This window comes from Psammomys obesus, unplaced genomic scaffold (assembly GCF_907164565.1).
Source record: "Psammomys obesus unplaced genomic scaffold, mPsaObe1.curated_primary_1811, whole genome shotgun sequence".
NCBI lineage: Eukaryota > Metazoa > Chordata > Mammalia > Rodentia > Muridae > Psammomys > Psammomys obesus.
Genome location: NW_026596089.1, coordinates 3637705 through 3650135, shown reverse-complemented (window position 1 = coordinate 3650135; position 12431 = coordinate 3637705).

Genomic DNA, 12431 nt, shown 5'->3' with positions numbered 1-12431 from the left:
TCAGCATCCTGGAATGGGTTGAGGAGAAAGAACTACTACTAATGTTTGCCACGATATGAAGCTGTGAAATATTTGGGGCATTTGGAACATTTGCAATGAGTATGGTGTGTGCGTTTGAGGATTGCAGTAGAGGAGTGTGGGTCATAGGTCAGAAGAGCTTTAGCCGTCTGTTCCACAGAGGTTTATTTCATCATTTGGGCAATGGAGAGCCAGCTAACTCTTCCAACAGAGAACACAACTTTCTTCACACTTAATACATCCAAAGTCTGCATGCAGTTTCCCGCTAAGGACAGCTCTCATCTGTGTCCGGAGAATGTCCCATCTGTGGGAACTCCTAAGACAGGAGTACATGCAGCATCATTGCTACTATGCCTTTAAAAAAAAAAAACAAAACAATGACTAGTTTTGTTTTTTTATCCTGTGTACATGTGTATGTACATCTGACACACATGTGCATGCATCTCTGGGGGCAAAGGAGAGCATCAGTGTCCTTGGAACTAGCACTTGTGAGCTGCCCAACATGGGTGCTGTGAACTGAACTCAGATCCTGTAGAAGAACAATCAGTCTTAACCAGTGAGCAATTTTTTCCAGCCCTGGTATTAACTCTTCTCAACCTGCTCTCCTTTTCATTTTGTCACCCACTCAGCTACCAGACCATCCATGTCATCACTTTTTCCAGTCCATTGTTATCATCTTCATCCAAGTTACCACAACTCTCATCTGAACCCCAGCATTAAGAGAGCATTTGGTCTCTCCATTTGCACTATTATTTCCTCCTGATGCTCATATCATGATAAAGCTTGTGAAAATGCAAACCAAATGCCCCCTTTGCTGGGTTTAAAGCCTATTAGTTCACAATGATCCCAACATGAAAGCAGAGCACCTTACAGAGGGCCCCCTGGAGGCTACCTAGTTTTGATTTTGCTACTTAACTTTCACAACTCTCCCTCCCACCTCTCTTTCTTTCTCCCTCTCTTTCTTTTTCTCTCTCCTCTCTCTCCCTTTCCGTGGGCCGCTCCCATGCTTGTCTTCTCTCTGAATCTCAGACCTCCCATGTACCCTCATTCCGACCTCTATTGCATTGTGTATGTTGCTTTCTTTGTCTAGAGCAGCAGTCCTCAACCCGTCATGACCCACTTGGGAGTCAAATGACCCTTTAACATGGGTCACCTAAAACCACTTGAAAATGTCGAGATTTACATTTCAGTTTGTAATAGTAGCAAAATTGCAGTTGTGGGGTAGCAATAAAAATAATGTTATGGTTGGGAGTCACTACAGCATGCGTAACTTGAGAACCACTGATCTAAAGGAAACTTTCTCTTTCCATTTTCTCTGCTTTTCATGACTGTCCTCTGGTGTCATTACCTCTGGCTAATTTTACCTGATGTTACAAGTAGATCAAGTTATTTTGCTATATATTCATGTACTTTGGTATAATTTCTTGACTGTGTTATTTTCCTGTTGGACTCTTTTTTTATCACCATTGCTTATCTAGGACCTAATGATACACAAACAAATCTTTTTACTAAATGAATCAATGTCATTAGCCATTTGTGTTTTTAAAAGTGAATTCTGACAGCAACATATAATGCGCATGAGCACAATTAAAAGTAAGGAGAGTAAATGATAGTAATGAGCTTGATAAACATCGAACGAGGCCAGTAACCTGAGCCATATACGGCCACGAGAACGCAGGGGAGAGATGGAAAGATGAGATCAGAGGTCCACCAAGGAGAAGGATCACCTTCTAATGTGTTTTTATTCTGAAATTAGAATTTTTACCTCTCAGCTTATAGGGATGGTTGCTACACAGCCTTCATAGAAATGTCTTGATATTTCTAAGGCCTAGATGAAAAGAAATTTCCATGAAGCAGAAAGCAGAAAGCTCCATATTAATACATAATATTGTGATGAGACCTCCTGTGGTAAGCATAAGTTGGTTCTATTTGGGGAGTACACACAGAGAAAGGAGGCAATCCCAAAGTGTGTGTATATCAAGAAGTCTCTCATGTGACATTTGCATAATTCCTGTCTCTACCTCCACCCAGCTCACTGGCCTCTGAGCCAAGCATTTGGTTTGACTCCAAATTTAGGATGGGAGCTGAATATTATGAAAATGCTACTTGCACCTTCAAGAATGTGTTTATTCTAAGCAACATGAGCTTTTTATGTGGTTCAGAGATTATTTTAGATGAATAAAACATTGCTTCTCATCTACATGTCAGATGTCTTAGGAGAGACTTTCCCACCAGGGTATAACCAGGTCATCGTGAATCCCTGAGAGAACCCTTCAGTGCAGGAATGCACCTCACAAAGATCAGAACAAAAACCTCATCTTTCCAATCCTGAAGAAAGAAATTGAAGACTCGACAGTGTCAATTCGTGTTCTCTCTTTCAGCTGTAGCAATGTACCCACTCAGCTCTGATGCGTGCAAGCCTGGGAATCATCAGGGTGTTTTGTCACCCAGCAATGTGCCTATTACGAATCATTTGCAGAAACTTCTCTTTCAGTTTGTGTGCGTCTGTGAATGGGCTCATCTTCTTTACTGTGTAAAAACATCAGGGCCATTCAAAGCGCTCTTCAAGAAGTCTATTATGGATGCAAATGTGTGGGACATGGACAAAAACAACAGCTCCACTTATAAAGGATTTGAGCTTGGAGACTGTCACTCAAAGAGAAAGCACTGCACTTTCCACTTTTAATTCATCATATCTGCACATTCTCTGAATCCACTTCCTCTTCCAACCCAGATGTGCTCAGACATTTAGTTCTCACAGCATTCTTACTTGCTCTTCACTACTTTCCAGAGGATTCTAGCCTGCTTCCCCTCAGCTTTCCCCTCTTGCCTCCTAATTTACAGGTGCTTCTCCAAGATTTATCCAGCATCACCAACCACCTGGTAGATGTTACTTTCCAAGAAAGATGCCATAGCGAATATCATCAACTTCCACCTACCCTCACTCACAGAAGCCTCTTCATCAGTGGCAATGAACCTGAGGTGAGAGGCTTCCCTTTGCATGTCCCACCTTGATTCACATGGCAACCACTCCTCTTATCTCTCTCATCATCCATTTCCAAGAATCCAAGCTCAGGTTGTTGTGCTTGCTCAGCATATACTTGTACCTACTGAGCCATCTGTCCTTGAGCTCTTTTTAAAGAAATAAGATACGTATCCTGAGAGTTCCCATAGCAATGTTAATGATATAGGAACAGTACTGAGTATGCAAGCATCTATGTCCACTTGGGGTTTGGCTTTTGTTGAGGGCATTGACTTATAAATTCAACTGTGATGGTCAGCACATATACTGAAAGGGATGGAGGATACAACACCCACAGGTGCTGCAGTGTCCACTTGTGGCAACAAGACCATAGCTAGTAAGTTTTTCTTTTTTAAAAAATTTACTTTTTATTTTATGTGCTTTTTAGTGTTTTGCCTGCATGTATGTTTATGTGAGGGTGTCAGATCTTAGAGTTACAGACATTGTGAGTTATTGTGTGGGTGCTGAGAATTGAACCCAGGTCAGTACTCCTAACCACTGAGCCACTTCTTCAGGCTTGATAGCTAGTATTTTTTTTTAATTTTATTTTTTCTTATCAGTTACATTTTATTAACTCTGTATCCCAGCCATGTCCCGATCCCTCATTCCCTCCCAGCCCCTCCCTCCTTCCCTCATCTCCACCGTGCCCCTTGCCAAGTACACTGATAGGGGGGGACCTCCTCCCCATTCATCTGATCCTGTTTTATCAGGTATCTTCAGGACAGGCTGCAAAGCTCTCCTCTGTGGCCTAACAGGACTGCTCCTCCCTTGGGGGGTGGGGAGGCCAAAGAGCCAGTCATTGAGTTCCTGTTAGAAACAGTCCTTGTTCCCCTCACTATGGGAAACCAATTGGTTACTGAGCTACCACAGGCTACATCTGAGCAGAGGTTCTAGGTTACATTCATACATGGTCCTTGGTTGCATGTCAGTCTCAGAAAAGACCCTGTGCTCAGATACATTTGGTCCTTGTGGAGCTCCTATCCTTTCCTCAGCAGACTAACTCCCCTTCTTTCTTATGATTCCCTGTACTCTGCCAAAGGTTTGGTCATGAGTCTTTGCTTTGAAAACACTGCTAGTTAGAGTCTTTCAAATGTGCTCAGTAGACTCCTGTCAATGTTCAATGCGCATCCCATCTGTCTTTCTAAATGAGGATTGATAATCTTACCCCATGTCCGCTCTCTTGATTATCTTTTTTAGGTGTATAGATTTCATTATGTTTATCATATCTTATAGGTCTATATAAGTGAGTATATACCATGTTTGTCTTTCTCCTTCTGGGATATTTCACTCAGGAGATAGCTAGTATTTTTAATATAGCAACTTTGTAAGATAAAATGCACAGGAGATAAGCTTCATCAGTTGGTGAGCTGTGATCCAATGGGGTTTGTTTATGACAGCCACAGAATGATAGAACTCTTTCCACAATTATAGATGTTTTATCACTCCTGAGAGAAACTCTGCTCATTAACTGTCACTCCCCATTGCTAAAGATCCCACTTTGTTTCTATGAAGATCAACTCAAATCCCAGCTATCTCGGCTTTTAGGCAGGATTCCCAGTTCTGAAACCTAATGCATTTTCTATGTTGACTACTCACTCTGAGTCCCCATAGTGCTGTTCATCCTTTTATGTATGTACTCATTCTCTCCAATTAGATTACAGCACTCTTAAGAACAAGGCCCTTGTCTTGATTGAAGAGATGGGAAAAAATATTTAGAATTGTAACGGCCTCATCAAATTTAGTCCTCTATGCGTTTTGATTAACTCATATTACTGTGAACTTCTCCACTTGCAGAATTTTTCATCTTAATCATTTCCCTCAAGAAAATAATTCAAAACTGATGGAACACATTCAACCAAAAATTTTAAGAAGTTCAAATACAAAAATGGAACAGAAAAAAAATAAAAAGTTATTTGTTGTTCTTATCTATCAGTATGCATTTAAGAAGTGCTGGAAACTTTGATGCTTCTTTTATGACAGAACTACAAGTGTCCTTAGCAGTTTGGTGTGTAACAAAAATGATGATAACCAATGAGTACAGTGAAGTACATTTGTGTCTTCTAATAAGTGACAAATTTATAAGTTAAGTATGATGTTGGATCTAATGGAATGGTTAATATGTTGATGAGATTATGTGTATTATGTATGTGCATGTCTTTCTCATGAAAAGGAACACTAAAGACTTATTTTTATTTTAATTTTGGCAAATATCAGAGCTATCACTGAGTAATTATTCCTTCCCTTTAGTCTTGTCTCATTCTTTTTTTTTTTATTTTTCTTACTCTTTCTCTCTTCCTTGAAATGGCATTAGTACAATGTCTTACCGAACCAAACTCCATGTTGAAAGTGAATACAGAATATTACTAAAACTAGAACATGAAGCCTAGGTAAAGATGGGACTCCTGGGGGACAGGACAGGCTTAGAAAGGCATTTTTTCCAGACTCAAAACTTGCATGCTGAGAACATGGCCTACCCAATAGGAACAGGAAGGACAGGAAGATTGTGCTATGCACAGTTCTGTCAGTCGAGTCAGACTGAAATGATAGATTCTAATAAAGAAAGCAGCTTCTGCATTGCAGAAATTAGTCTGTCATCTTTCTGGAGGCTGGAAAATGCCAGATCAAGGCAGTGGGTGGTATCTATCTAGGCCAGCTTTCTATCATTGAATAGTAACTTCTTTCTGCATCCTCACCTTGTGAGAGAAGGAAGGGAGCTGGTGAGAGGCTGGGGAGAAGAGTCTCTTTGATAAAGACTCCATGTGCATGCATGGGGCATAACTTCTTAAGACTCACTTAACTCTCTAGCTCATCTTTCAGTGTCATCACTTTGGAGGTTGGGTGTTGATTTAGTGCCATGTATTCTGATGCTAATTACAGAACCCCAGATCTAGTTGCTTTCCAGATGAGCACATTCTCACATACACTTGTTCTTGTTGTCAAAGAAATTATTCCTGTTTGACCAATAAGAAGCCTATACATGTTCAGGCCAAGGAAGGTGGGCATGGTGATGGTACCCTGGCTTTGGGGACTGGAAGAATAGGGAAGCAGGGAGCCTTGATGAGTTAGCATGGAGAGAAGCACACAGCCAGATAGACATGGATGGAGGAAACTGGCCCAAATGAAGAATATTAGCAAGTATTTTGAGATTATGTATGGGAGGTAACCCAAATAGAAATTATTAGAGCAGATGGCATGGAATGGGGGATTGAGCAGATAAAGATAGCTTAGGAGGTAATATCTGCCATGCTCTGGGTGATATAAGGCTATTCTAAAATCTATTAGGTGTCTGTCTTTTATTGATTGTGATAGCAGGTTAGATAATACAGTCATAATAATTATAGGACTAGCAATAAACATTATTAGACCACACCTTTAAATTAACTGCAACAGGAGTTAGAATTTCAATGTAAATTTGGAGGATAGCCAGATTCAGACCAAAATAATGATCTTCTTAAGGAAATTAACAATGTGTTGCCAGACAAGAGCAAACATCTCTGAACAAATGCATTCCTAAAGTATTTCCAAGAACTGCAACTGTAAAATACACGACTACATCACATCACGGAGGTCTTCCACACCAAGCACTGCAAGTGTGTGTGTATGTGTGTGTGTGTGTGTACATGTTCATATAGGTGTGTGTGCATGTGAAGTTTGCATGTGAGTGCCAGAGGTCAATACCAGGTATCTTTCTCATCACTGTCCACCCTATTTTTTGAGATAGAATCCCTCACTGAACCTGAACCTCGCTGGTTCCCCTAGGCCTGTCTCTGCATCCCCAGCTCCTTGGTTACAGCCATGCACTTTACCAAGCAAGTGAGCAATTTCCCTGTGCCTGTGCCTGAGGCCTTGTATCCTGAAACTAATAGGCATCCATTGGAGAATTAAAGAGGAGTAAGATAATTTTAGGCTTGTTTGTGCTTAAGAACATCTGATCTACATCAGTGAAGGATACATTGCTCAGGTTTGCAGAGCAGGAAGAGGGATAGAAGGAAGCTTACTAGTAAAGTTCCCCATGTAAAAAGTGACCTGAATTTAGGCACCAGGAATGGGAACTGAGAAGAAAGTAAGGCCAATGAGTTTCAGATTACAAATAACAAAAAAGAACTTTGTATTTTCAACTGTATAAAGAAAACCAAGAAGAAAGAATATGTTTCTTAGATGCTTGGATCATGAAATTTATAAACACCTTCACAGAATATTTGTGGAAGATGAAATGAGTTAAAATTTTAATTTAATATGCATGATATTCTCAGAGCACACTAAAGTGCTCAGACAGAAGTTGAAGGTTCCAGTATATGTTTAGAAAGGCTTATATTGCTGTCACTTGAGTTTTTGATCTTAGCCATTCTGATGGGTGTAAGGTGAAATCTCAGGGTCGTTTTGATTTGCATTTCCCTGATAGCTAATGAAGTTGAGCATTTCTTTAAGTGTTTCTCTGCCATTCTGTATTCCTCTATTGAGAATTCTGTTTAGTTCTGTTTCGCGTTTTTAGTTGGATTATTTAATTTGTTGCTTTTTAACTTCTTCAGTTCTTTATATATACTGGTTATTATCCCCTCTGTCAGATACAGGGTTGGTGAAGACTCTTTCCCAATCTGTAGGCTGTCGTTTTGTTCTGATGACATTGTCCTTTGCTTTACAGAAGCTTTTCAGTTTCATGAGGCTTCATTTATTGATTGTTGCTCTTAGAGCCTGTGCTGTTGGTGTTCTGTTCAGGAAGTTGTCTCCTGTGCCAATGAGTTCAAGGGTATTCACCACTTTTTCTTCTAACAGGTTTAGTGTGTCTGGTATTGAGGTCTTTGATCCACTTAGACTTTCGTTTTGTGCAGGGTGATAAGTATGGATCTATTTTCATCTTTCTACATGTAGACATCCAGTTAGACCAGCACCATTTGTTGAAGATGCTGTCTTTTTTCCACTATATGGTTTTGGCATCTTTGTCAAAAATCAGGTGTCCATAAGTTTTATTTATTTATTTATTGGGTGTCCAGTGTTTATTTCTGGGTCTTCTATTCGATTCCATTGATCCACCATTCTGTTTCTATGCCAGTACCATGAAGTGACAGCACATGCTGGAGAGGATGTGGAGAACAGGGAACCCTCATCCACTGCTGGTGGGAATGTAAACTTATACAATCACTCTGGAAATCAATCTGGCGCTTTCTCAGACAATTAGGAATAGTGCTTACTCAAGATCCAGTTATACCACTTCTAGGCATATATCCAAAAGAGGCTCAAATACACAGTAAGGATATTTGTTCAACCATGTTTGTAGCAGCTTTATTTGTAATAGCCAGAAGCTGGAAACAACCAAGATGCACTCAACTGAGGAATGGATACAGAACTTGTGGTACATCTACACAACAGAATACTACTCAACAATGAAAAACAAGGAAATCATGAAATTTATAGGTAAATGGTGGGAATGGAAAATATCATCCTGAGTGAGCTATCCCAGAAGCAGAAAGACACACACAATATATACTCACTCATATAGACATATAAAATAGGATAAACCTACTAAAATCTGTACACCTAAAGAATCTAATCAAGAGGGAGAATTCTGGCTAAAATGCTCAATCCCCATTGCGAAAGGCAAAGAGGATGGAGATCAGAAGAAAGAGAAAACAGGGAACAAGTTAAGAGCTTGCCACAGAGGACCTCTGAAAGGCTCTTGCCTGCAGACTATCAAAGCAGATCCTGAGATTTATGGCCAACCTTTGAGGAGATTGCAGGGAATCTTATGAAAGAAGTGGGAGTTGGTAAGAACTGGACGGGACAGGAGCTCCACAAGGAGAGCAACAGATCCAAAAAATATGGGCACATGGGTCTTCTCTGAGACTGATAGTCCAACCAAATAGCATGAACGGAGATAACCCAGAATCCCTGCACAGATGTAGCCCATGACAGTTCAGTCTCCTAGTGGGTCCCGTAGTAATGGGAACAGGGACTGCTTCTGACATGAACTGATTGGCCTGCTCTTTGATCACCTCCCCCTGAGCGGGGAGCAGCCTTACCAGGCCACAGAGGAAGACAATGCATCCACTCCTGATGAGACCTAATAGACTAAGATCAGAAGGAAGGAAAAGAAGACCTCCTCTACCAGTGGACTTGGGGAGGGCCATGCGTGGAGAAGGGGGAGAAAGAGAAGGATTGGGAGGGGAGGAGGGAAGGAATTACAAGGGGGATACAAATTAAATAAAGTGTAATTAATAAAAACAATTAAAAAATAAAAACTAAAAAAAAAGAAAGGCTATATTGGTAGTGTACATTGTGATGTTTATGGGTGGAATAATGTGTGTATATGTGTGTATGTGTGTGTGTCTGTAGTGGGTTGTTTAAGAGAGAGAGACAGAGACAGAGAGACAGCGATTAGATGAATGAAACCATTAGAGAATATATAGGGTCAAATTAGAAGATTTGAGGCAAAATAATATACTTTAGAAGTACTAATATGTAAGCCACTCAAAGAAGATTAAATAATGAGAAATAGAAGATTAAAATAAATAACATAAAAAAACTAGAGAAATCACTAAAATGACAGAAGCAGTTCCAGTGAAGAAACAATAACCATGCCAAGTGCTACAGGAGCTATATAAACTTGTTTTTTCTTTAAATTCTTTAAATAAATGTCCTTTCTTTTTTTTTTTTACAGATTTTATACATTTATCCTTTATTTTGGAAATAAAAGTTCTCATATCTGCCATCATTTCCTTCATATTCCTTCCAAAACATTATTTTATTAAAAATATGTAAAGACAAGTGAGAAAAGGATGTTTTGTTTTAGAAAGTCATTCTAACTTAAAGCGGTTTGGAAACTTTAACAATAATCCTAGAGGCAATAGAGAAAAGGAGGATGAATTCAGGAAATGTGTTCCTTCTTAGTGGATTTATGTAATTTTATATTCACATTAGAAATAAGACCAGGCATTGTGGTACACACCTTAATCCCAGCACTGGGGGAAGCAGCAGCAGGTGGATCTCTGTGAGTTTGAGGCCAGCCTGGTCTACAAAGCAAATCCAGGACAGCCAAGGCTATATAGAGAAGCCCTGTCTCAAAGAAAAAAGAAGGAAGGAAGGAAGGAAGGAAGGAAGGAAGGAAGGAAGGAAGGAAGGAAGGAAGGAAGGAAGAAGGGAGGGAGGGAGGGAGGGAAGGAAGGAAGGAAAGAAGGAAAGAAGAAAGGAAGGAAGGAGAAAGAGGAAGTGATGGTGGTAAGAGTCATGGGTGGATTAACAATAGCAGGCCTGAGAATTGAATGAGTTCTGGTACCGTGAGATGCAGCACAGTGAATATATTGGGTTAAAGACAGTATATTATTCACATTTCTTCAGAGAAATGAATCAACACTATTAATGGGGAGACATAAGAAGAGATCTGTACAGCAGTTTAGCTCACACAATTTGTAGGGTTCAAGCAGTCCATGGGAACCAGAAGAGCCAATAGGTTGCTACTGAAACCAAGTCTCAAAGTCCATGAATCAAAGGTTCTGGTGTTCAACAACACACAGAAATGAAAATCCTCATTCAGGGGGTGGTAAAAAGAGAGAAAGTGTTCTCTTTACCCTCATTTTTGTTCTGTTGAGATCCCCAACAGATTTACCAAAGCCCAACAACACGAGCAGTGGCAGATAATTTCTTCACTCTAATGATCCAAGTACTAATCTCCAGTAATACTCGCACAGACACGACTTGAAATGTTCTATCATCTAGCTGGGCTTCCTGTAGCCAATTCACATTGATTCAAAAATTAGCCAGCAAAGAAGAAAAGGGTAGATGGTAATAATAGGCTACACAATATATTTTCCTAGGACACAGTATCCTCTCTCCACTTTCCTTTCTAGATGTACTCTGGTCATGACCGGTTTATTATTTTCCAAGTAGCTCTGGCTCTCCACCTCCCCAACACATGGAAGAATAAAGTTTTACTTCCATTGAGGATCATTGAGTGTTGTGAATTTTGTTAGTTAAGTATGAGGAAAAGGAACTTGGGCCACTTATACGCTATGACTCTTTGCAAATAGGAAACCTTTTAGAACTATCTATATTCTCTATGACACTGTAACCATGTATATCTGAACTGGTGATTGGCTTGACACTCTGGCTTCTTGACTGATATCAGTGAGCAGGATTCTATAAGGCTTGCAATGAATACAACTAGGGTTGGGTATGATTTCTGTCTTCTAACAATCCACAGCAATTTAAAAGTAGAACATCTCAAAGGTAAATAGAAGTAAATGAAGTCATCACAGTAGGGAACACCATAGTTAAATAGTTATATAGTTATAAAAAGAGAGGAAGGTGCCAGAAGAGACTAACATATGTGATCCCTGTCCTTTACATGTTTTGCCACCTCAGAGCTCTTCCTGAAAACGTTATAATACAACATACAACTTTTCGTCTTGAGAAAAGAACTATGAGCCAAGATAAACTACTTTATGACTTACTTAGTCTGTTGTATGCTTTTAGTTACAGAAAATGGACAAACATAAATGAAAGCATGAATGAGAATTTAACTTTTGTAGTTCAGATCCACCAAGACTTGGGGCTCTCTCTAGCTTGGTATAACCTGGTCTTCCCTGACAGATGTTTATTTGCTGGGGAGACTGCTAAACTTTAACTGTCATTTATGCACAGGTATTCAGTCAAATCTACGCCTCCAGCTCTCACCCTTCCAGGCCAGACACTTTCCCTGTCTCAGGGCTTCAACATGCATTTCAGTTTGATTAGTCATAAAATGGACCTGTTGGCAAGGACTGCTTTGTTTCTGCCTTGGGTGCTTCTTGTGTACTTTACATATTATGTATTTTTACATACCTAACGTCTCTGAGAGCTAAGCACTGTTTTTATTCCTGTTTTAAATTCTAAGGAGGACAAATGTAGTAAAGGAGGTGAATCAGGATCAATAGAGGGGATAGAAGAAGAGTCTTTGATTACCAGCAAATACAGTGAACTGAATGAAATAAGAGAAGTCCAGGAAGGTGGAAATGAGAAGATACAACTGCTTTTTAACAAGAAAACTGCTAATGACTTCAAGAAAATTTTTACCAGGAAAGAAAGGCACACTGAATAGTTAAGGAGGTGAAGAGGGTAAATGTTGAAAACTCAGAACTTTGGATAATCATCAGCAGAAGGATTAGCTAGAAGAGGATTCCTGGTTGAAAGGCTTAGTATGAGATTTTTTTTGCTTGACTATTCTGAATTATTATTTTTTTTACCAAGAATTTATCTAATTGTATTTAAATATTATTCATGATTATTCTGGATTATTAACAAAATATGATAGGAGACCAACTTAACTTTTGTACAAACAAAAGTACATCAGCATGACATTCCTACAATAAGCATGAACAGTTGACTCAAATGAGATAACTTTATTGCATTCCATATAAGC